A 23,660-nucleotide genomic window follows, 5' to 3' on the forward strand; every position below is an offset into this window, starting at 1 on the left:
CCGGAGTACCCAGAGGAAACCCACGGAAACACGGAGAGAACATACAAACTCTTTGCAGATGTTGACTTGAGTGGGATTCGAACCCAGGGCCCCAGTGCTGCAAGGCAGAAGTGCTACTCACTCAGCCACCGTGCCACCTTTCTGCAACGTAAGAGGAAGTGTCAGAATGTGATTTGCTGATGTGAGTCCAATATGCATCATCGAATTCACATCCAGGTAAGTGTAAATTATTATTATAAAGTATTACATCCACTACTTACATTAGATGATGTCACAGTTTAGTTATTCCTCAGAACAGAGAAGGCATAGAAAGCTCGCCAAAGACCTCAATGGGGTAAATTTATGATACTTGGAACAGAATTCTTGCATTAAAATACTGTACAAAAGGCAATAGCACCTTATTCAGGAACCCTAAAGGGACCTACCACCTCTTTTTCCAGGATTCCATCCCAAAACATGACTCCGCCACCGCCTTACTGATGTTGCAGCCTTCTTGGGATATGGTGGCCACCAACCTCCCACGTACTCTATACATCTGGACCGACCATAAGACTGTTTGAAAATTAATCTTCATGTCTGGGCCTACTACAACTGTTTCTGCTGGTGAGCACTGGTTAGGGGTGCCCGAATAGTAGGTTTATGCACAAAAGCAAATGTTTAAGTGTGTAAAATACTGCAATGGCTACCAACCAGTTCTCTCAACTCGACAGTTCAGAAGTACTGGGGAGAGCGGGCCAATTCAGTGAAGGTCCCCAATTCTAATTTGGGCAAAACGCCCATATTATAATCCGCTAGTGCAGCCCCTTCAAGGTATTTTAGTGCAGCAATCTTAGCATTTTCATTTCATTAAACATTAGCAACTTCACCATGTTGTCTTGGGGGGGGGGGAGGTAGATGCGAGTAAATGGCCACAGACAGTGAGTAGAGCCGAGACAGCCTGCCTGTATAGCTAGTAGTGAGACATATATAATTTATCCCATTTTGGCTTGTCTGAGCCACACTCAGTATTCTTGCATGTAAATTTTTCTGTTCCATTTGCTTTTTTTTCCTTTTTTTCTTCCATTTTTTGTCATAAAAATGGAAAATGGCCTAAAAGTATCAAATAGCAATAAACTTAGTAACTCCAAGGCATGGTGCCCAGGGTTGCACATACGCCGCTATATGAAACAGACCTAAGAAAGCTGGGAAATCCATGAATATGAAATTCAATCTTTCACAAGCCACTCATTTGTCGCCATAAATAACACGATTTGTGCAGACAATACCCCTAGTGTCCTTTCAATAAACTTTTATTTGTTTAAAACGTTCAAACAATTCTCAAGTTTGGAATAAATCAGTAAAATAAAAAATAACATTTAAGAGAACTTAGATTCTAATATGATACAGACTGGGATTTATTAATCGCAGTTGCAGGAATATTTTGGGGGATTAGTTCAAGATTTTTAGCCAAAAATATTGCACATTGTAGTTCAAAAGGTAAAGACTTGGGATGAAACATGGAAGACAGATGGCATGAATTTGGAAAAACTAATAGTGGCTTAGAGAATTAACTATACAGGCAGTCCCCGGGTTACATACAAGATAGGGTCTGGAGGTTTGTTCTTAAGTTGAATTTGTATGTAAGTCGAAACTGTATATTTTATAATGGGAGTTCTAGACAATTTTTTTTCTTTTGCCCCAGTGACAATTGGAGTTTCAAAATTTTTGGTGTAATTGGACCAAGAATTATCAATAAAGCTTCATTACAGACATCTTACAGCTGATCATTGCAGTCTGGGACTATAGTAAAGCATCCAGAGAGCTTTACCAGAGGTCACATGGGGCAGAGGGGTTGTCTGTAAGTCGGGTGTCCTTAAGTAGGGGACCGCCTGTATAATGGGACAGTGCGGCTTGAAAAAAAGTCGGCAAAATCTATAGTTATTTACATAAAAATGTATAGATTGTTGTGCCGGCTTTGTAATATCTAACAGAAGATCCAAATATAAAAACAAGACTTCCATTAGGAGAGGACTTTTTTAGGATATGTAAGAGACTGGAAGAAGAGCAGAGAGACTAGTGATGTCCCGTCGCTGCAGATGTGCCAAAGTCATTCACAGGAAAGGCCTGTGCACCTCCTACTGATTGGTGTCACATTGGGGCACATGTACCAAACTTTTGGTTTGCCTTTTACTTTATTTTTGGAGACTTTTCATGGCACATGTGCTAATTTGCAACTTTTTTTTTACGCCTAAGACAGTCTCCCTTTAAAGTTTGGCATTGTGTAGTTTTCAGCAGTGTTCCCTGAGTTATTACCTGAATCCAAATGTGAATTTTTTCTTAGATTTTGGAAAAATCTACACCTGACCAGGCATACAAATTAGCTTAGAACTGATTGCGACTTTTGGAGACTGTTTGGTACTTTTGTTTTAAAAAGTCACAAATTCAATATAGACCAAACGCCACATGTATCATTAAAGGAAAAACATGAAAAAGAATATACATTTGTCCCACAGAAAAGCCAAACTAAATAACCTGCCAAAGCCAGACTTATGATACATGTGCCCCATTATTCTCTCATTTTGATCTCCAGTGTAAATCGCATGGGCACATTGTTATGCGCCCTTGTCATAACGTCTTCCCATGCTGCTCCCTCGCGCTGGTGAAATATACGCTCAGTGGAGAAAATAGCCCCCTGGGGGTAGGGGGGTTCAGTGTATTGCATCCCTCCGCCAACCTCACTCAGCAGATACATCTTTCCGCAGGAAGGAAGTCCGCAGTGATGTCATTGTCCATATAAGGACTGTGACATCACTGGGAAAACACACCATACATTGTTATATCGTTGCTCACTCCTTCCCCTGTATTCATGGAGGGGGGTCCCCAGGAGATGTATCCACTATATAAGCATAAAGTGGAATCCATCTGTGCCATATGTTGGGAATCAGTCCGCCATGTCCTTACAACGTATGGCACAAACATGATGTGAATCCAGCCTAAAAAAGATGAGACATGAGTAGTTGAACAGGATAACAGTTGATTTTTTCTTGCAAGGTGGTAAAGACAAAGTAGTAAAGGGGTTAAACAAACTTTTGTCTTTTTAGATGTCTACAAAATAGATGTCATCTTTTGTCAAGTACAAGTTGGCTCTTTTCCTTTCATGCGTAAAACTAATCCCTGAATGTCTGGATTTATGGTTTCATATGTTTCAGTTCACGGCTTCCAATGGGTCCGCATATATGTTCTATGGACCATATGGATTTTTAATGGACTGAAATATAAAATGTTTAACCACTGTGCCGGAAAAAATCTTCTTTATTTTTCCTATAATTGGACTTTCCTACAATCCAAGCGGGCTTCATTCCACTGTATAGTGGAGGTTGTGCCATCCATGATTAATGTGAATCTGTTATCAAGCAGGGTGAGAATTTCTGTTTTTATTTCTTTTTTTCCATCAGTTTAATACTCTGGTCTCTTCCCAGACTTGAAAACTGTGCTATGTTTTAATCAGTGTAATTACTATCCGAATAGATTAGATTGAGACTGATGTAAATGGCGACAAACTCTTTACAGCCTTAGGGAATACGAGAATCGGAAAATATAACGACCTATCAGTTGTTTATGTGGTTATGTAACCATTTTATTTTCTAATATTGGGCTCCAATTAATAAAGTTGAAAGCATTTTAATGTTGAATAATAAGACTGACGTAGAAGCACGGACCGGTCTACAGCTGTCCAAAAGTTAAAGGGTTTTGTAGAGGAAAATAAAATTGCGCTCTAAGTAGGAAAATCATGCGGAATACGGTTTAAATGATCCATCTCATGTAATGAAAAGGTGAAGGGCACGCTCATATGACCTTCACTAAACGCCATAAGCCTTGATGGTTTTTTAATGGTGTGTGATTATACTTTCCATCAAACTGATCTTCTTTACCTTCACTGCCAACCACACGGCTATTTTGTAAGCCTCTGAAATCCCCCCAGGTTGTAGATGGATTCCCACTCACATACTAAACATTAGTTCTTTGATCCATGCACACAGAGCGGCCACTGTAAATAATGCCTTTTATTACTGAAATAAAGGCAGCAGATTATTCCTTTAATGTATTTGCTTCTTTGCTTTTGGCTTCTTTTCTTGAGTAAGTGAATTAACATTTCCATACGCTGTGCTCTTAAAGAAACAAAATGTCACCATTTATTGAAAATGTTATCTTTCGGAAACTAAAATGACCCTTATTCATTTTTTTTTTCTCCAATGTGAACAAGCAGTAAAGTTGTCTTCAATAAATACCTGACTATTCAAGCTCACTGGACCGTGAAAAGTCATCCCCCTTAACTTCATCTTAATTACTCTCCTTAAAATGAAGTCGAGTTTAATGGGATTGTTTAGGAGTAAGCTCAAGCTGGTGAGTGATTTCTACCGGTCTTATATTGAAAATCTCATTACATTTTTCTTCATATAATTTGTGAAAGGACTGAAGATGATGAGCAAGGCGTACAGACCTAAACAACATGGCTTCTGTCCTGCTGCAACATTGTCAAATAATAAAGACGACCTCACACGGAGTACTGAACTGTAGAAGACACCGGTGCTCATTTATCAATGCAATTACACAAGTTTTCCAACGCAAGTCTTTGAAAAATTATGTTCGATGGTTATGCCATATTTCGTCTTTACAAAAATGGGTGTTTTAGTTTGTTTTACAAAAAGTTGAATTCTTCTATTCTTTGTTTTGTGTAGAATTTTATTTTTTAGGAATTAGTACACTCAAATTTTATAACTTACTTAAAACTTAACAGTACACTCTATGAAAACAATCATAATAGCCCTGTATGGTACAGTGGTTAATGATGTTTCTGAGCCGTGCCCACTGGGTATAAATGTATAAGTGATTATACAAGGGAGTGGATACAATTCAGGTTCTGACCCTTTTACCGCCTTTACCTTGCAAGTTGTGGTTGTTTTTTAAAAATGTAATTATCGAATAATGACAAATAACAAGGCCAACAATTACACTAGTAATAGCACACAGTGCCAACGAAAGCATATAAACAAGGCAGGGAGGTACATATGCATTACAACAACATTGTCACAAATCGCATACAGTAGATCATATACGACTTTACTCATAGGGAAAAAAAAGTGTGAAGAGGGGAAATAAAATAGGGGGCATTACCCTCTACACTCCAATTTCCTGACCCAGGAGGGCAGGACTGGTGAGTAAGAGAATGTCCATAGTGTCAGGATGCAAGCCCTGGTGACATTGACTAGGTGCCCCAGAACAGATTTATGGTAGGGTGTGATGGAGATATCCAAACAGAGTAGAAGGTAGAATTCCCTCATTCTGTGGGGGAGATTTATCATCAGTCTCTTAGAGCAGAACTGTTCTAGTTGCTCATGGTAACCAATTAGAGTCCAACAGCTATGAATAAATTTAAAGCTGAGCTCTGATTGGCTTTCAGAACAGTTTTACCTCAGAAACTTGATGATGAATCTCCCCTATAAGTCTATCTGAGCTGTCATTATATGAGGGAAGTACTGAGGAGCTGTCAAGGCTACAGAAGGCTATAATGGCCTTAATGGTAAGACATATCAAAAGGGTTAAAAAAAAAGAGAGAACTCTTTGGACACTATGGTGAATGAGGGGGTAACACAAGAGCTTACAGTCTATGTGGATGAGGGGAGTGACACAAGAGCTTACAGTCTATGAGGATGAGGGGAGTGACACAAGAGCTTACAATCTATGAGGATGAGGAGGTGACACGAGAGCTTACAGTCTATGAGGATGAAGGGGTGACACAAGAGCTCACAGTCTATGAGGATGAGGAGGTGACACGAGAGCTTACAGTCTATGAGGATGAAGGGGTGACACAAGAGCTTACAGTCTATGAGGATGAGGAGGTGACACGAGAGCTTACAGTCTATGAGGATGAGGAGGTGACACGAGAGCTTACAGTCTATGTGGATGAGGGGAGTGTCACAAGAGCTTACAGTCTATGAGGATAAGGGGGTGACACAAGAGCTTACAGTCTATGAGGATGAGGGGGTGACACAAGAGCTTACAGTCTATGAGAATGAGGGGGTGACACAAGATTTTACAGTCTATGAGGATGAGGGGGTGACACAAGAGCTTACAGTCTATGAGGATGAGGGGGTGACACAAGAGCTTACAGTCTATGAGGATGAGGGGGGACACAAGAGCTTACAGTCTATGAGGATGAGGAGGTGACACAAGAGCTTACAGTCTATGTGGATTAGGGGAGTGACACAAGAGCTTACAGTCTATGAGGATGATGGGGTGACACAAGAGCTTACAGTCTATGAGGATGAGGGGGTGACACAAGAGCTTACAGTCTATGAGGATGAGGGGGTGACACAAGAGCTTACAATCTATGAGGATGAGGGGGTGACACAAGAGCTTACAGTCTATGACGATGAGGGGGGGATACAAGAGCTTACAGTCTATGAGAATGAGGGGGTGACACAAGAGTTTACAGTCTATGAGGATGAGGGTGTGACACCAGAGCTTACAGTCTATGAGGATGAGGGGGTGACACAAGAGCTTACAGTCTATGAGGATGAGGGGGGACACAAGAGCTTACAGTCTATGAGGATGAAGGGGGTGATACAAGAGCTTACAGTCTGTGAGGATGAGGAGGTGATACAATAGCTTACAGTCTATGAGGATGAGGGAGTGACACAAGAGCTTACAGTCTATGAGGATGAGAGGGTGATACAAGAGCTTACAGTCTATGAGGATGAGGGGGTGACACAAGAGCTTACAGTCTATGTGGATGAGGGGGTGACACAAGAGTTACAATCTATGAGGATGAGGGGGTGACACAAGAGCTTACAGTCTATGAGGATGAGAGGGTGATACAAGAGCTTACAGTCTATGAGGATGAGGGGGTGACACAAGAGCTTACAGTCTATGTGGATGAGGGGGTGACACAAGAGTTACAGTCTATGAGGATGAGGGGGTGACAGAAGAGCTTACAGTCTATGAGGATGAGGGGGTGACACAAGAGCTTACAGTCTATGATGATGAGCGGGTGATACAAGAGCTTACAGTCTATGAGAATGAGGGGGTGACACAAGAGTTTACAGTCTATGAGGATGAGGGTGTGACACAAGAGCTTACAGTCTATGAGGATGAGCGGGTGACACAAGAGCTTACAGTCTATGAGGATGAGGAGTTGATACAAGAGCTTACAGTCTGTGAGGATGAGGAGGTGATACAAGAGCTTACAGTCTATGAGTATGAGGGAGTGACACAAGAGCTTACAGTCTATGAGGATGAGGGAGTGACACAAGAGCTTACAGTCTATGAGGATGAGGGGGTGACACAAGAGCTTACAGTCTATGAGGGGGTGACACAGGAGCTTACAGTCTATGAGGATGAGGGGGTGACACAAGAGCTTACAGCCTATGAGGATGAGGGGGTAACACAAGAGGGTACAGTCTATGAGGATGAGGGGAGTGACACAAGAGCTTGCAGTCTATGAGAATGAGGGGGTAACACAAGAGCTTACAGCCTATGAGGATGAGGGGGTAACACAAGAGGTTACAGTCTTTGAGGATGAGGGGGTGATACAAGAGCTTACAGTCTATGAGGATTAGGGGAGTGACATAAGAGCTTGCAGTCTATGAGAATGAGGTGGTAACACAAGAGCTTGCAGTCTATGAGAATGAGGTGGTAACACAAGAGGTTACAGTCTATGAGGATGAGGGAGTGACAAAAGAGTTTACAGTCTATGAGGATGAGGGGTGACACAAGAGCTTACAGTCTATGATGATGAGGGGGTGACACAAGAGCTTACAGTCTATGGTGATGAGGAGGTGACACAAGAGCTTACAGTCTATGAGAATGAGGAGGTGACACAAGAGTTTACAGTCTATGAGGATGAGGGGGTGACACAAGAGCTTACAGTCTGTGAAGATGAGGAGGTGATATAAGAGCTTACAGTCTATGAGGATGAGGGAGTGACACAAGAGCTTACAGTCTATGAGGGGGTGACACAGGAGCTTACAGTCTATGAGGATGAGGGGGTGACACAAGAGCTTACAGCCTATGAGGATGAGGGGGTAACACAAGAGGTTACAGTCTATGAGGATGAGGGAGTGACAAAAGAGCTTACAGTCTATGAGGATGAGGGGTGACACAAGAGCTTACAGTCTATGAGGATGAGGGGCTGACACAAGAGCTTACAGTGTATGAGTATGAAGAGGTGACACAAGAGTTTACAATCTATGAGGATGAGGGGGTAACACAAGAGCTTACAGCCTATGAGGTTGAGGGGGTAACACAAGAGGTTACAGTCTATGAGGATGAGGGGGTCACAAAAGAGCTTACAGCCTATGAGGGGGTAACACAAGAGTTTACAATCTATGAGGATGAGGGGGTGACACAAGAGGTTACAGTCTATGAGGATGAGGGGGTGACACAAGAGCTTACAGTCTATGAGGATGAGGGGGTGACACAAGAGTTTACAGTCTATGAGGATGAGGGGGTGACATAAGAGCTTACAGTCAAGGAGGATGAGGGGGTGACACAGGAGCTTACAGTCTATGAGGATGAGGGGGTGACACAAGAGCTAACAGTCTATGAGGAGGAAGGAGTGACACAAGAGCTTACAGTCTATGAGGATGAGGGGTTGACACAAGAGCTTACAGTCTATGAGGATGAGGGGAAGACACAAGAGCTTACAGTCTATGGTGATGAGGAGGTGACACAAGAGCTTACAGTCTATGAGAATGAGGAGGTGACACAAGAGTTTACAGTCTATGAGGATGAGGGGGTGACACAAGAGCTTACAGTCTGTGAGGATGAGGAGGTAATACAAGAGCTTACAGTCTGTGAAGATGAGGAGGTGATATAAGAGCTTACAGTCTATGAGGATGAGGGAGTGACACAAGAGCTTACAGTCTATGAGGGGGTGACACAGGAGCTTACAGTCTATGAGGATGAGGGGGTGACACAAGAGCTTACAGCCTATGAGGATGAGGGGGTAACACAAGAGGTTACAGTCTATGAGGATGAGGGAGTGACAAAAGAGCTTACAGTCTATGAGGATGAGGGGTGACACAAGAGCTTACAGTCTATGAGGATGAGGGGCTGACACAAGAGCTTACAGTGTATGAGTATGAAGAGGTGACACAAGAGTTTACAATCTATGAGGATGAGGGGGTAACACAAGAGCTTACAGCCTATGAGGTTGAGGGGGTAACACAAGAGGTTACAGTCTATGAGGATGAGGGGGTCACAAAAGAGCTTACAGCCTATGAGGGGGTAACACAAGAGTTTACAATCTATGAGGATGAGGGGGTGACACAAGAGGTTACAGTCTATGAGGATGAGGGGGTGACACAAGAGCTTACAGTCTATGAGGATGAGGGGGTGACACAAGAGTTTACAGTCTATGAGGATGAGGGGGTGACATAAGAGCTTACAGTCAAGGAGGATGAGGGGGTGACACAGGAGCTTACAGTCTATGAGGATGAGGGGGTGACACAAGAGCTAACAGTCTATGAGGAGGAAGGAGTGACACAAGAGCTTACAGTCTATGAGGATGAGGGGTTGACACAAGAGCTTACAGTCTATGAGGATGAGGGGAAGACACAAGAGCTTACAGTCTATGAGGATAAGGAGGTGATACAAGCGCTTACAGTCTATGAGAATGAGGAGGTGACAAAAGAGCTTACAGTCTATAAGGATGAAGAGGTGACACAAGAGCTTACAGTCTATGAGGAAGAAGGGGTGACAGAAGAGCTTACAGTCTATGAGGATGAGGTGGTGACACAAGAGCTTACAGTCTATGATGATGAGGGGGTGATACAAGAGCTTACAGTCTATGAGGATGAGGGGAGTGACACAAGCGCTTGCAGTCTATGAGGATGAGGGGGTGACACAAAAGCTTACAGTCTATGAGGATGAGGGGGTGACACAAGAGCTTACAGTCTATGAGGATGAAGAGGTGACACAAGAGCTTACAGTCTATGAGGAGGAAGGGGTGACAGAAGAGCTTACAGTCTATGAGGATGAGGGGGTGACACAAGAGCTAACAGTCTAAGAGGATGAGGGGGTTACACAAGAGCTTACAGTCTATGAGGATGAGGGGGTGACACAAGAGCTAACAGTCTATGAGGATGAGGGGGTGACACAAGAGCTTACAGTCAAGGAGGAAGAGGGGGTGACACAGGAGCTTACAGTCTATGAGGATGAGGGGGTGACAGAAGAGCTAACAGTCTATGAGGATGAGGGGTTGACACAAGAGCTTACAGTCTATGAGGATGAGGGGAAGACACAAGAGCTTACAGTCTATGAGGATGAGGAGGTGATACAAGCGCTTACAGTCTATGAGGATGAGGAGGTGACAAAAGAGCTTACAGTCTATGAAGATGAAGAGGTGACACAAGAGCTTACAGTCTATGAGGAAGAAGGGGTGACAGAAGAGCTTACAGTCTATGAGGATGAGGGGGTGACACAAGAGCTTACAGTCTATGAGGATGAAGAGGTGACACAAGAGCTTACAGTCTATGAGGAAGAGGGGGTGACACAGGAGCTTACAGTCTATGAGGATGAGGGGGTGACAGAAGAGCTAACAGTCTATGAGGATGAGGGGTTGACACAAGAGCTTACAGTCTATGAGGATGAGGGGAAGACACAAGAGCTTACAGTCTATGAGGATGAGGAGGTGATACAAGCGCTTACAGTCTATGAGGATGAGGAGGTGACAAAAGAGCTTACAGTCTATGAAGATGAAGAGGTGACACAAGAGCTTACAGTCTATGAGGAAGAAGGGGTGACAGAAGAGCTTACAGTCTATGAGGATGTGGGGGTGACACAAGAGCTTACAGTCTATGATGATGAGGGGGTGATACAAGAGCTTACAGTCTATGAGGATAAGGGGAGTGACACAAGAGCTTGCAGTCTATGAGAATGAGGGGGTTACACAAGAGCTTACAGCCTATGAGGATGAGGGGGTAACACAAGAGGTTACAGTCTATGAGGATGAGGGGGTGACAAAAGATCTTACAGCCTATGAGGGGGTAACACAAGAGTTTACAATCTATGAGGATGAGGGGATGACACAAGAGGTTACAGTCTATGAGGATGAGGGGGTGACACAAGAGCTTACAGTCTATGAGGATGAGGGGGTGACACAAGAGCTTACAGTCTATGATGATGAGGGGGTGATACAAGAGCTTACAGTCTATGAGAATGAGGGTGTGACACAAGAGCTTACAGTCTGTGAGGATGAGGAGGTGATACAAGAGCTTACAATCTATGAGGATGAGGGAGTGACACAAGAGCTTACAGTCTATGAGGATGAGGGGGTGACACAAGAGCTTACAGTCTATGAGGGGGTGACACAGGAGCTTACAATCTATGAGGATGAGGGGGTGACACAAGAGCTTACAGCCTATGAGGATGAGGGGGTAACACAAGAGGTTACAGTCTATGAGGATGAAGGAGTGACAAAAGAGCTTACAGTCTATGAGGATGAGGGGTGACACAAGAGCTTACAGTCTATGAGGATGAGGGGGTGACACAAGAGCTTACAGTCTATGAGGATGAAGAGGTGACACAAGAGCTTACAGTCTATGAGGAGGAAGGAGTGACAGAAGAGCTTACAGTCTATGAGGATGAGGGGGTGACACAAGAGCTAACAGTCTATGAGGATGAGTGGGTGACACAAGAGCTTACAGTCTATGAGGATGAGGGGGTGACACAAGAGCTATCAGTCTATGAGGATGAGGGGGTGATACAAGAGCTTACAGTCTATGAGGATGAGGGGGTGACACAGGAGCTTACAGTCTATGAGGATGAGGGGGTGACACAAGAGCTAACAGTCTATGAGGAGGAAGGAGAGACACAAGAGTTTACAGTCTATGAGGATGAGGGGTTGACACAAGAGCTTACAGTCTATGAGGATGAGGGGAAGACACAAGAGCTTACAGTCTATGAGGATGAGGAGGTGATACAAGCGTTTACAGTCTATGAGGATGAGGAGGTGACAAAAGAGCTTACAGTCTATGAACATGAAGAGGTGACACAAGAGCTTACAGTCTATGAGGAAGAAGGGGTGACAGAAGAGCTTACAGTCTATGAGGATGAGGGGGTGACACAAGAGCTTTCAGTCTATGATGATGAGGGGGTGATACAAGAGCTTACAGTCTATGAGGATGAGGGGAGTGACACAAGAGCTTGCAGTCTATGAGAATGAGGGGGCTACACAAGAGCTTACAGCCTATGAGGATGAGGGGGTAACACAAGAGGTTACAGTCTATGAGGATGAGGGGGTGACAAAAGAGCTTACAGCCTATGAGGGGGTAACACAAGAGTTTACAATCTATGAGGATGAGGGGATGACACAAGAGGTTACAGTCTAAGAGGATGAGGGGGTGACACAAGAGCTTACAGTCTATGAGGATGAGGGGGTGACACAAGAGCTTACAGTCTATGATGATGAGGCGGTGATACAAGAGCTTACAGTCTATGAGAATGAGGGTATGACACAAGAGCTTACAGTCTGTGAGGATGAGGAGGTGATACAAGACCTCACAGTCTATGAGGATGAGGAAGTGACACAAGAGCTTACAGTCTATGAGGATGAGGGGGTGACACAAGAGCTTACAGTCTATGAGGGGGTGACACAGGAGCTTACAGTCTATGAGGATGAGGGGGTGACACAAAAGCTTACAGCCTATGAGGATGAGGGGGTAACACAAGAGCTTACAGTTTATGAGGATGAGGGAGTGACAAAAGAGCTTACAGTCTATGAGGATGAGGGGTGACACAAGAGCTTACAGTCTATGAGGATGAGGGGGTGACACAAGAGCTTACAGTCTATGAGGATGAAGAGATGACACAAGAGCTTACAGTCTATGAGGATGAGGGGGTGACACAAGAGCTTACAGTCTATGAGGATGAGGGGTTGACACAAGAGCTTACAGTCTATGAGGATGAGGGGAAGACACAAGAGCTTACAGTCTATGAGGATGAGGAGGTGATACAAGCGTTTACAGTCTATGAGGATGAGGAGGTGACAAAAGAGCTTACAGTCTATGAAGATGAAGAGGTGACACAAGAGCTTACAGTCTATGAGGAAGAAGGGGTGACAGAAGAGCTTACAGTCTATGAGGATGAGGGGGTGACACAAGAGCTTACAGTCTATGATGATGAGGGGGTGATACAAGAGCTTACAGTCTATGAGGATGAGGGGAGTGACACAAGAGCTTGCAGTCTATGAGAATGAGGGGGCTACACAAGAGCTTACAGCCTATGAGGATGAGGGGGTAACACAAGAGGTTACAGTCTATGAGGATGAGGGGGTGACAAAAGAGCTTACAGCCTATGAGGGGGTAACACAAGAGTTTACAATCTATGAGGATGAGGGGATGACACAAGAGGTTACAGTCTATGAGGATGAGGGGGTGACACAAGAGCTTACAGTCTATGAGGATGAGGGGGTGACACAAGAGCTTACAGTCTATGATGATGAGGGGGTGATACAAGAGCTTACAGTCTATGAGAATGAGGGTGTGACACAAGAGCTTACAGTCTGTGAGGATGAGGAGGTGATACAAGAGCTTACAGTCTATGAGGATGAGGGAGTGACACAAGAGCTTACAGTCTATGAGGATGAGGGGGTGACACAAGAGCTTACAGCCTATGAGAATGAGGGGGTAACACAAGTGGTTACAGTCTATGAGGATGAGGGAGTGACAAAAGAGCTTACAGTCTATGAGGATGAGGGGTGACACAAGAGCTTACAGTCTATGAGGATGAGGGGGTGACACAAGAGCTTACAGTCTATGAGGATGAAGAGATGACACAAGAGCTTACAGTCTATGAGGATGAGGGGGTGACACAAGAGCTTACAGTCTATGAGGATGAGGGGGTGACACAAGAGCTTACAGTCTATGAGGATGAGGGGGTAACACAAGAGGTTACAGTCTATGAGGATGAGGGGGTGACACAAGAGCTTACAGTCTATGAGGATGAGGGGGTGACACACGAGCTTACAGTCTATGAGGATGAGTGGGTGACACAAGAGCTTACAGTCTATGAGGATGAGGGGGTGACACAAGAGCTTACAGTCTATGAGGAGGAAGGGGTGACAGAAGAGCTTACAGTCTATGAGGATGAGGGGGTGACACAAGAGCTAACAGTCTATGAGGATGAGGGGGTGACACAAGAGCTTACAGTCTATGAGGATGCGGTGGTGACACAAGAGTTTACAGTCTATGAAGATGAGGGGGTGACACAAGAGCTTACAGTCTATGAGAATGCGGGGGTGACACAAGAGTTTACAGTCTATGAGGATGAGGGGGTGACACAAGAGGTGTAAGAGCTTGTATAATGGTCCTTCCATTTTTTATGAAGGAACAGTATAATAATAATTCAATAAATAAAAATTCTGCTGCTTGAACCAGCCATCAGCCGCCATCTTATACAGTGTTCAAGGTGAAAGTTAATGCAGAGAAGCCTGGAGCTTGGTGTTTCGTGTCTACCTTTATTTTACACCAGTTTCTCTGTAAATTTCTTTCTGTGCTATTCCTTTACCATCAGACATTTTGGGGGTTATTTACTAAGGGCCCGATTCGCGTTTTCCCGATGTGTTACCCGAATATTTCCGATTTGCGCTGATTGTACCTGCATTGCCCCGGGATTTTGGCGCACGCGATCGGATTGTGGCGCATCGGCGCTGGCATGCACGCGACGGAAATCGGGGGGCGTGGCCGAACAAAAACCCGACGGATTCGGAAAAACCGCCGCAATTAAGACAAAAAATGTGTTGCGAAAATTACAATTACCTTCACCAGGTATAGGCCGGTGAATTTCAGGGCATTCCAGCGCGCCTCCTGGAAACTTCAGCGCAGCAGTGCCACCTGGTGGACGGCGGAGGAACGGCCTTAGTGAATCCCGGCCGGACCCGAATCCACCGCAGAGAACGCGCCGCTGGATCGCAAACGGACCGGGTAAGTAAATCTGCCCCTTTCTTTCCACATACCCCTTTGTCAGGCAGTCAGTGGCCTCAGTGGTCATGTGCCATGTAGGGGCATAGTTGGAGAGAATGTGCCCTGGGTGCTGAGTCCCAGGCTGAAGACTAAAATAAATCCACTTTCCTTCGGTCAGTTTATTTAAATAAAAGACTTGAGTAAGAATACATGGTAAATTCTTGCTCTAGGTATAAGAAAATCTGGATACCAAGAGCACTAATGGCAGCAGTTTTCTTTTTTTCTTTTTTTTTTTTACCACTGACTTCATTTGACATTTTTAGTTTTTCCCAGACAACCCCTTTAAGCAGGGCTGACTCCACTTTCGATGTTGTAATCTTTTGCACAGATCACAATGACTCTCATGATTAAGACACTAAATGAGAAACAGAAACATACGGCATGCACGCCTTGGCAGCCCGCGTCTCATATTAATTCAATATGATCAGTGAGATAACTAATAAATGACTAATGGGTCACCTAATAATACACAACTTCTCAGGCTTCTGCTTCACTGCAAATCTAAGGAGCAAATGCTAAATCCTACATCTTATATATATATAAGACACTTCTCCTACAGGAATGAATACATAGTTGTCAGGTTATGCTCCGCCGTGTCTTATATCAGCTGTAGTTTATTGTTTTCAATGACAAATTCCTAATCTACAAGAATGAACCTAAACCTTCCCCCCGCAGCCATGTATTATGCACATCATTACACGGATGCCTGGAAGGAATGAATTCTAGTCTGAAGCTGTGTGGATTGAATTTTATGCATCAGAGTATCATCCTTCCTGTTACTTCATTTCTGTCTGCATTTGATGATGTGGCAAGTCCAAGAACATAGAGAAAAGATACCGCAAGTAAAAGAAAAGGAAATATTTCTATTTAATGGAAATCTACCATCAAAATCCATCATAATCAGGCCCGAAGCCAGCACCCGGCCAACCCGGGCAAGTGCCGGGGCCCCGGGGTACTGGAGGGGCCCACTCAGGCCCCCGGATCAATTGTACCAGTGTCGCTATAAGACACTGGTACAATTGATCACCATCCGGATCGATCACTTTTCTGCCTCTATGCAGCGCTGGTCGGGAGCGCAACATAGAGGCAGAATCTAAAACTCACCTGTCCCGGTTCCCACGATGCAGCGCTCCGCAAGTTATGCGACGGCTCTGAAGCCGGCGCACATGATGACGTCATCAGATCACGTGTGCCGGCTTCAGAGCCGGCGCGTACGGGAGGCCCAGGCCGAAGACAGCTGCAGGCGCTGCTCCGGGGGAACCAGGAAAGGTGAATTCTTTTTTCTTTCCCGGAGGGTGGGGGGGTTCAGTGTGTCTACAGGGAGAGGGGGGAGGGAGGGGGTCAGTGTGCCATCAGGGAGAGGGGGAGGGAGGGGGTCAGTGTGTCATCAGGGAGATCATTGTGTCAGCAGGGGGGAGTTCAGTGTGTCCGGAGGGGGGGGTTCAATGTGTCTGCAGGGAGAGGGGGGAGGGAGGGGGTCAGTGTGTCATCAGGGAGAGGGGGGAGGGAGGGGGTCAGTGTGTCAGCAGGGGGGGTCATTTTGTCAGCGGGGGGGGGGGGTTCAGTGTGTCCGGAAGGGGGGGTTCAGTGTGTCCGGAGGGGGGGGGGGGTTCAGTGTGTCCGGAGGAGGGGGGGTTCAGTGTGTCCGCAGGGGGAGGGAGGGGGTCTGTGTGTCCGCAGGGGGGGTTCAGTGTGTCCGGAGGTGGGGGTCAGTGTGTCCGCAGGGGGAGAGGGGGTTCAGTGTGTCCGCGGGGGGTGAGGGGGTCAGTGTGTCCGCAGGGGAGGGGGGGCAGTGTGGCCACTGGAGGGCGGCCCACGGAGGGGCCCACTAAGGCTCTGTCGCCCAGGGGCCCACTAAAACCTGGAGCCGGCCCTGATCATAATAAACCAGGGACACTTACTCATAGATTCAGGCACCGTGACTGGGGTAATCTTCTTATATTTGTTATCTACGGCCTCCTCCCTTCTCAAAAAAAAACTATTAAACTTATGCAGATTCATAGGGAGTTGCAGTTTTCAAGGAGCATTTCCCCCCTCCCATTGTCTGGTGAAACATCCTGTACTGCAGTGAGATTACATCAGGCAGAGAAAGGGGAAGTGCCGAGCAGCAGAGAAGATCAGGGTGAGACAGTGTAACAGCCTGTGAATCTGCAGCATGGAGTGGCTCTGGAAACCGCCCAAGTATCCTTTCAAGCTTATTAGCATAATTTTAAAGGTTTATTTTAGAAGGAAGGAGATCATGGATAGCAAATATAACAAGATTACCAGTCACGGTGCCAGGGTCTATGAGTAAGTGTCCCTAGTTTTTCCGTACTTGATTTTTATGGTAGATTTAGATGGTGTACCGGGCTTCATTAAGGGTCTTTTTTGCAAGACTATTTGACATTTTCAATTATGCTATTTCCTGAATTGCATAACCTTTTGGTCACTTTCTATTCAAATTTTGATGGGTTGGTTAGTAGCTTATTTACTGTTATGCTATTACATCTTGCCTCTGGCAGGGTCTTACAGTGATGATTGAATCACAGCCAATGGAGGCTGTCAGAGGCTCCCAGCTGTCATAGTAACGGATAACTGCTAACACCCCCTATGATAATGTCACAGGGGGCTACAATCGTCAGATGGCGGGGCCCATGTACCACTGCAATTTAAGTAATGCAGTTGTGTTCAACTAGGGCACTTAAGTTTAACAACATAATTTGTGGCACATACCCCTTTTCTGATAAATCTGCTCCATTTTTCTTGTTTTTTTAGTTTGTGCCACATAATGCAAAAAGCAGCCAGTCGTCTTATAGTAGAAGGCGCATCTTCAACTATTATTATATCAGCTTTATATTAATGTTGATGGCCACAATGTGGAGAATATAGCAAAGGTGGGTGGTCACATGGTTTCATGCCCATCACACACAGGACTTCTACCCAAGTCTTATCTTGCATGCTCTTTAACCACATGGGGTGAGACTTGAAGGCTGATCTTTTCACATTGGTCAGATTGGCTGGCAACAAGTCCCCCCTGAGGTTATGGTGCATCCAAACCAGATACCCGCCTGGGTCTCGGTAAGACCTGAAGCCATCAGATGATGAGATAGGTGGGACTCTTAATGGAAGCATAATAGATGGGTTGTATTTCGTCTCAGTCTAAATATACCCTACCTGGGCTTGCTTTTTGCCCAATATAATCCTGTTACGGACTGGATTTATATCTAAAAGGAGATGGTGGCACACTACCGGCTAACTGAGGTACTTTTTACCGAGGTAAATGAAAAGGGCCCCTCAGCCTTTCAGGGTTGTGAGCGAGTCTTGTGCTATGCTGGAGGTCACTTAGGCTACTCTCTTACTTTCCAGTGTGTGTCTGTGAAAACAATAGCTATCTGACCTTGCATACCGCTAAGGGGTGCAGAAGGTCAAACACTTTTTACTTTAACCTGTAACTCAATTGGGTGCAATTGGATTCATCAGGAGTCCCCCTCTGGTGCAGTTTTTCTATTAGTTCTATAAACCTTCTCTTTACCATGACAAGTGCCCTTTAAAATGGAAGACATGGCTGCTTCCTTCCAAAATCAGCTCCAGAACATGGGTGTAATGTCCTGGAGTTGGGTCATTATGAAATCTGATCCCAGGAGTTCTTGGCCTAGGACTGATGACCCAACTGGACTTCGCCAACTCAAATACTCAGGTAATGAAGCCCTTTTCCTATTCCTAAAAAAGGTGGGGATGTTACATGGGTAGTGTGTGGTAATGCAACTAAGCTTCAGTCATTTCCTTATACATGATCTACAAGCCACCAAAAACCCTTGCTCAGGAGTGGTGCTGTTTTTGGACAAAAAATAGCCATGTTTTTCAACTACCGAACAGCCCCTTTAACAAATGTTGGAGAATTAGCTGCTTCCCACGTGGGGTCCCCTGATCTCTGTCTTTCTATGGGCTGATTTATGCAATTCCTTGGATTGGATTGAGCCAAACCAGTAGCACCTCCAGTTCAGAGGATGTGAATGATCTGAGTACCTATGAGTCAATAAAAAAAAGGTTGAACTATTTCCCCTAAATGCTTCGCTATTCTATGCTACATCATGTTTTTAATACCATTATTGAAATAATTAAGTACAAATAAATCGGAATAGAGTAAAATATAAATTCAAGTAATTTAAAAAAAAACTTTTTTGTTAATAAAACACAGAGTTGCTGTTCTGGGTTTTCATGTTGTTTGTTTTTCTAATCCACAAAATCGTTTCAGCGCAGCATCAAATAACATAGCACATTTGTGTCTTGACAAATCACACTCACATGTAGCCTTCCTGCAAGTCCCATAGGTTTCATGTACGCTTATCCCTATTGACCTAGTGCCTTAAGTCTTTCCACTGTTATGTCTACCCATCCTTTAAGGTCACACAGGCCTCATTACTCTCACTTTATAATCCCGCCATCTGGAAAGGGCACAAGTCAAATATCAAGCCTTTTAGTGGATTTGTGTGGGAGACTGTGTCTACAATTAGGGATTTTTAGTGTCTTCTTTTATGACAAATACCAAATTATCTACTATTCGACTATTCAGATATTTTGTAGCTTTTTTATGATTTAGATAAGGTTTTTCTCTTTGTTTTGTCATGGGTATAATATAAGCATCATATAAATTATTTATTTTATTGCAGAAAACTGATGGCCATTCCTTAGTATAGACCATAACTGGTAGACTGGTCTGAAAGAGGAGCAACCCTGCAGAATCTTTACCAGGTCAATGATAGTAGTGATCCCTTTTTTATAGGGGAGATAAATATTTCAGGGGCATCCTAAGGCTCCTGTCCCATGTGCAACCAAACCACTCAAAATTTTCAAGTTATGTACTGGCCCGAGTCTCAGTGCTGGTGCTGATCGGCTGCTTCAAAGGAATCCTATGATTTTACTGAACAACTCTATATTTTTACATGGTTTTGTGCCTGGTAGTTCAACTAATTCCTCCTTGTAACGTCTTAAATCTCACAGATTCTCCAAAATTTTTAGAAACCCACCATAACAAAAGCCTCAACAGTGGGAAGAGAATCAATTGCATGTGCACATCCAATGGATTATGAAAGCTGCACAGGCAGAGGTATCACAGAAACTCACATTGGATATGGATCTAACTTGGCTTTTAAATGTTGTTGATGACATGTGATAATTAGGGCATAGAACATTTTTTGATTAAAATATATTTTTTTCTGTGAGATAAAGGATGACAGATACAGGGGACAATATGACTAGGCATAGGCTTATGAAACCAATTATCTTTGTAATTAAGCTTCCGTTACATGAACGATACTAAGGACATAGGGGGTCATTTACTAAGGGCCCGATTCGCGTTTTCCCGACGTGTTACCCGAATATTTTCGATTTGCGCCGATTGTACCTGAATTGCCCCGGGTTTTTGGCGCACGCGATCGGAATTTGGCGCATCGGCGCCGGTATGCACGCGACGGAAATCGGGGGGCGTGGCCGAACGAAAACCCGACGTATTCGGAAAAACCGCCGCATTTAAAAAAAAAATTGTGTCGCGAAAATTTCACTCACCTTCATCCTGGATAGGCCGGTGTATTTCGAGGCATTCCAGCGAACTTCAGCGCAGCAGCGCCACCTGGTGGACGGCGGAGGAACTACCTTAGTGAATCCCGACCGGACCCGAATCCAGTGCAGAGAACGCGCCGCTGGATCGCGAACGGACCGGGTAAGTAAATGTGCCCCATAGAGATAATGGGGGTCATTTACTAAGGGCCCGATTCGCGTTTTCCCGACGTGTTACCCGAATATTTTCGATTTGCGCCGATTGTACCTGAATTGCCCCGGGTTTTTGGCGCACGCGATCGGAATTTGGCGCATCGGCGCCGGTATGCACGCGACGGAAATCGGGGGGCGTGGCCGAACGAAAACCCGACGTATTCGGAAAAACCGCCGCATTTAAAAAAAAAATTGTGTCGCGAAAATTTCACTCACCTTCATCCTGGATAGGCCGGTGTATTTCGAGGCATTCCAGCGAACTTCAGCGCAGCAGCGCCACCTGGTGGACGGCGGAGGAACTACCTTAGTGAATCCCGGCCGGACCCGAATCCAGTGCAGAGAACGCGCCGCTGGATCGCGAACGGACCGGGTAAGTAAATGTGCCCCAATGTAGATCTCTATCACCTTGTGACACCAAGAAGGGTAAATGTCAAGAAGCTGAGGAAGAGTTACAGTTTATGTTTTCCATCGGCAATCAACACTTTTTCTGCTTAGATTTCCACCTCCTGATCCTCACATGTCATTACTATCAGCACATTCCAAACTATTTTTGAAAGTTGCTCGAGCATTAGTTCTTGGACCTAAAGGTCCTGAGCAAATGGAGGTTTACTATACTCGTTAAATTAAATTTAGTAATTATACTCACCAATTAGCTGCTGTTTTGGTCATGTAAATAGTGGATGGACATTTCTTACTCCACACTTGACTTCTCTATTCTTATGGACCTAACCATGCTGAAGTTTGTTTTTCCAAGTGTTTATGTTTTTAAAAAGATCTCCTTTGAGTGAACATTTTTCAGTTGTTGAGAGGGGTCTAGAGAGATAAGATAATTAGAATGTTTTTTCTATATAAAATACTGAAACCAGTTTTTCTTAGACTCAAGGCTGCGACCCCTTTTAATTCTTGCACTACCCACCTTCCAACGGCCCTAACTTTCAGCAATTTTTAGAGATGTATAAAGTTTTGTTATCTGCATGAAAATTTTAACTTCCTAGTAGCACCACTTAAATTTCCTTACAATGTACTGCAAGGTCAGGGTCCATGTTTCTGGCGCACAAATAGTGCTAAAATTTTTACTGGAATGTTAGGTTGTGGTGCAAGGAGTTAATGAATTGGTGCGGGACCAAAAGGGGCTAGAACTGTCTTTACATTCATGTAGGTGAAATATAACTCCATAGACTAGCTTTTTGCAGCTCTAAGTGTGCGCCAAAAATTGTGCCAAAAACAGAGTCAGGAAACTTGAAGCCCTGGAAAAGTTTCTGACTCCAAATTACATGCCCAAAAAAAGAAAAATTTGTGAGTACAAAAAGCAACAATATTGGAGCACATTAACTTACCTGTCCAAGTCGCGATCCCCGATCCTTACTGTCTGACGATGATGCACTGTGCCGCGATCCACGTAGAATGTGCGCCCCATATCCTGCATGTGTCGCTCCCCGCTCAGGCCCGCCGGAGTTCGCCTTCTTCTTCCTGGCCTATGTAAGTTAAATCCCAGGCTTAGTCCAAATCAGTCAGATCATCCGACGGCCCAACCCCCCCCCCCCATTGGGGCACATATACTAGGGGTCTGAATGCCGCATTTTCAGCGGGTTTCACGTTTTTTTCCGATCTGCCCTGGATTGCCCCGTTTTTTTTGCCCATGCGATCGGATTGTGGCACATCAGTGCCGGCTTGCATGCGACACAAATCGGGGGGTGTGGACATCAGACAACCCGACTGATTTGGGCAAACCGCAGAATTTAAAAAGCAAATTGTTATGCAAGATCAGCACTTACATGCACCGGGAAGAAGAAGGTGAACTCCGGCGGACCTCAGCGGGGGTAGCAACACATGCAGGAAATTCGATCAAAGTGAATCGCGGCAGACCCGAATCCCCGCCAGACATTCCGGATCGGCGGCGTCAATTGGACGGGTAAGTAAATGTGCCCCATTGTGTTCCTGACACTTTATCACTAAGGCACAATAGGCGCAGCAAGGGGGGACAACCCACAGTTTTCTGTCGGAAAGTCGTTCCCACCTTCTTGTTTAAGGCTTTTACTGTACAGTCCAAATTAAACATGCCCTTTGTTTTTTGGGGCAGTATGATTGTGGAATATAACTTATATAAGTTTGTTATGCTTTAAAAATGTTAAAATATTTTTCATTCTTTAAAAATAAAAATTGCCATATTCTGAAGCCAATAACTTTTTCATACTTCAGTCTATGGAGCTGGGTAAAGTGCAGTTTTCTGTGTGATGAACGGACATTGGGACTGTACAACATTTTGATGACTAGTCATTCCAATTATATGTGAGGAAATGGTGAATAAGCAGCGATTCAGATTTGGATATTTTTTTCCATTATAGAGTTCACAGCAGGGGATTATCATTTTTATATTTTGATAGATTTTTTCTTCAAAGTTGTGTGCCATTATGGGAACAAGGATTATCATTAAAGCTTCATTAAAGACACCTTACAGCTGATCATTGCAGCCTGGGAGTAAGGTAAAGCATCTAGAGAGCTTCACCAGATGTCACAGAGGGCAAAGAGGTCCATCTGTAACAAGGGGTCGTCTGTAAGTCTGGTGTCCTTAAGATGGGGACCGTCTGTATTGGCAACATACTGAAACTGTACTAGCTCCTTCCTTCAGTAGGGTCCAATTCAGATTCTGCAATGATAGCTATCACTTAAAAGGTTGTCTGCTTTGCAATACAGAGGAAACCCACTGTGTATGAAGAAGGGTCAGCCCGTGAGCCCTCTCCATCGATGCTTAGCGTTGCTGCGCCATAATACTAGAGCTTGCTAAGTTAAGTGTGTAAATTTCTGACAATACTGGCCTATTCTAGTGACAAAACTAGTCTGAATTGACAATATTGAATAGTGACAATATTGAACACTTATTTGGCAAATGGTTGTTGTTTGCATTAGTGG

Source organism: Engystomops pustulosus, chromosome 5, assembly GCF_040894005.1.
Source record: "Engystomops pustulosus chromosome 5, aEngPut4.maternal, whole genome shotgun sequence".
Lineage (NCBI taxonomy): Eukaryota > Metazoa > Chordata > Amphibia > Anura > Leptodactylidae > Engystomops > Engystomops pustulosus.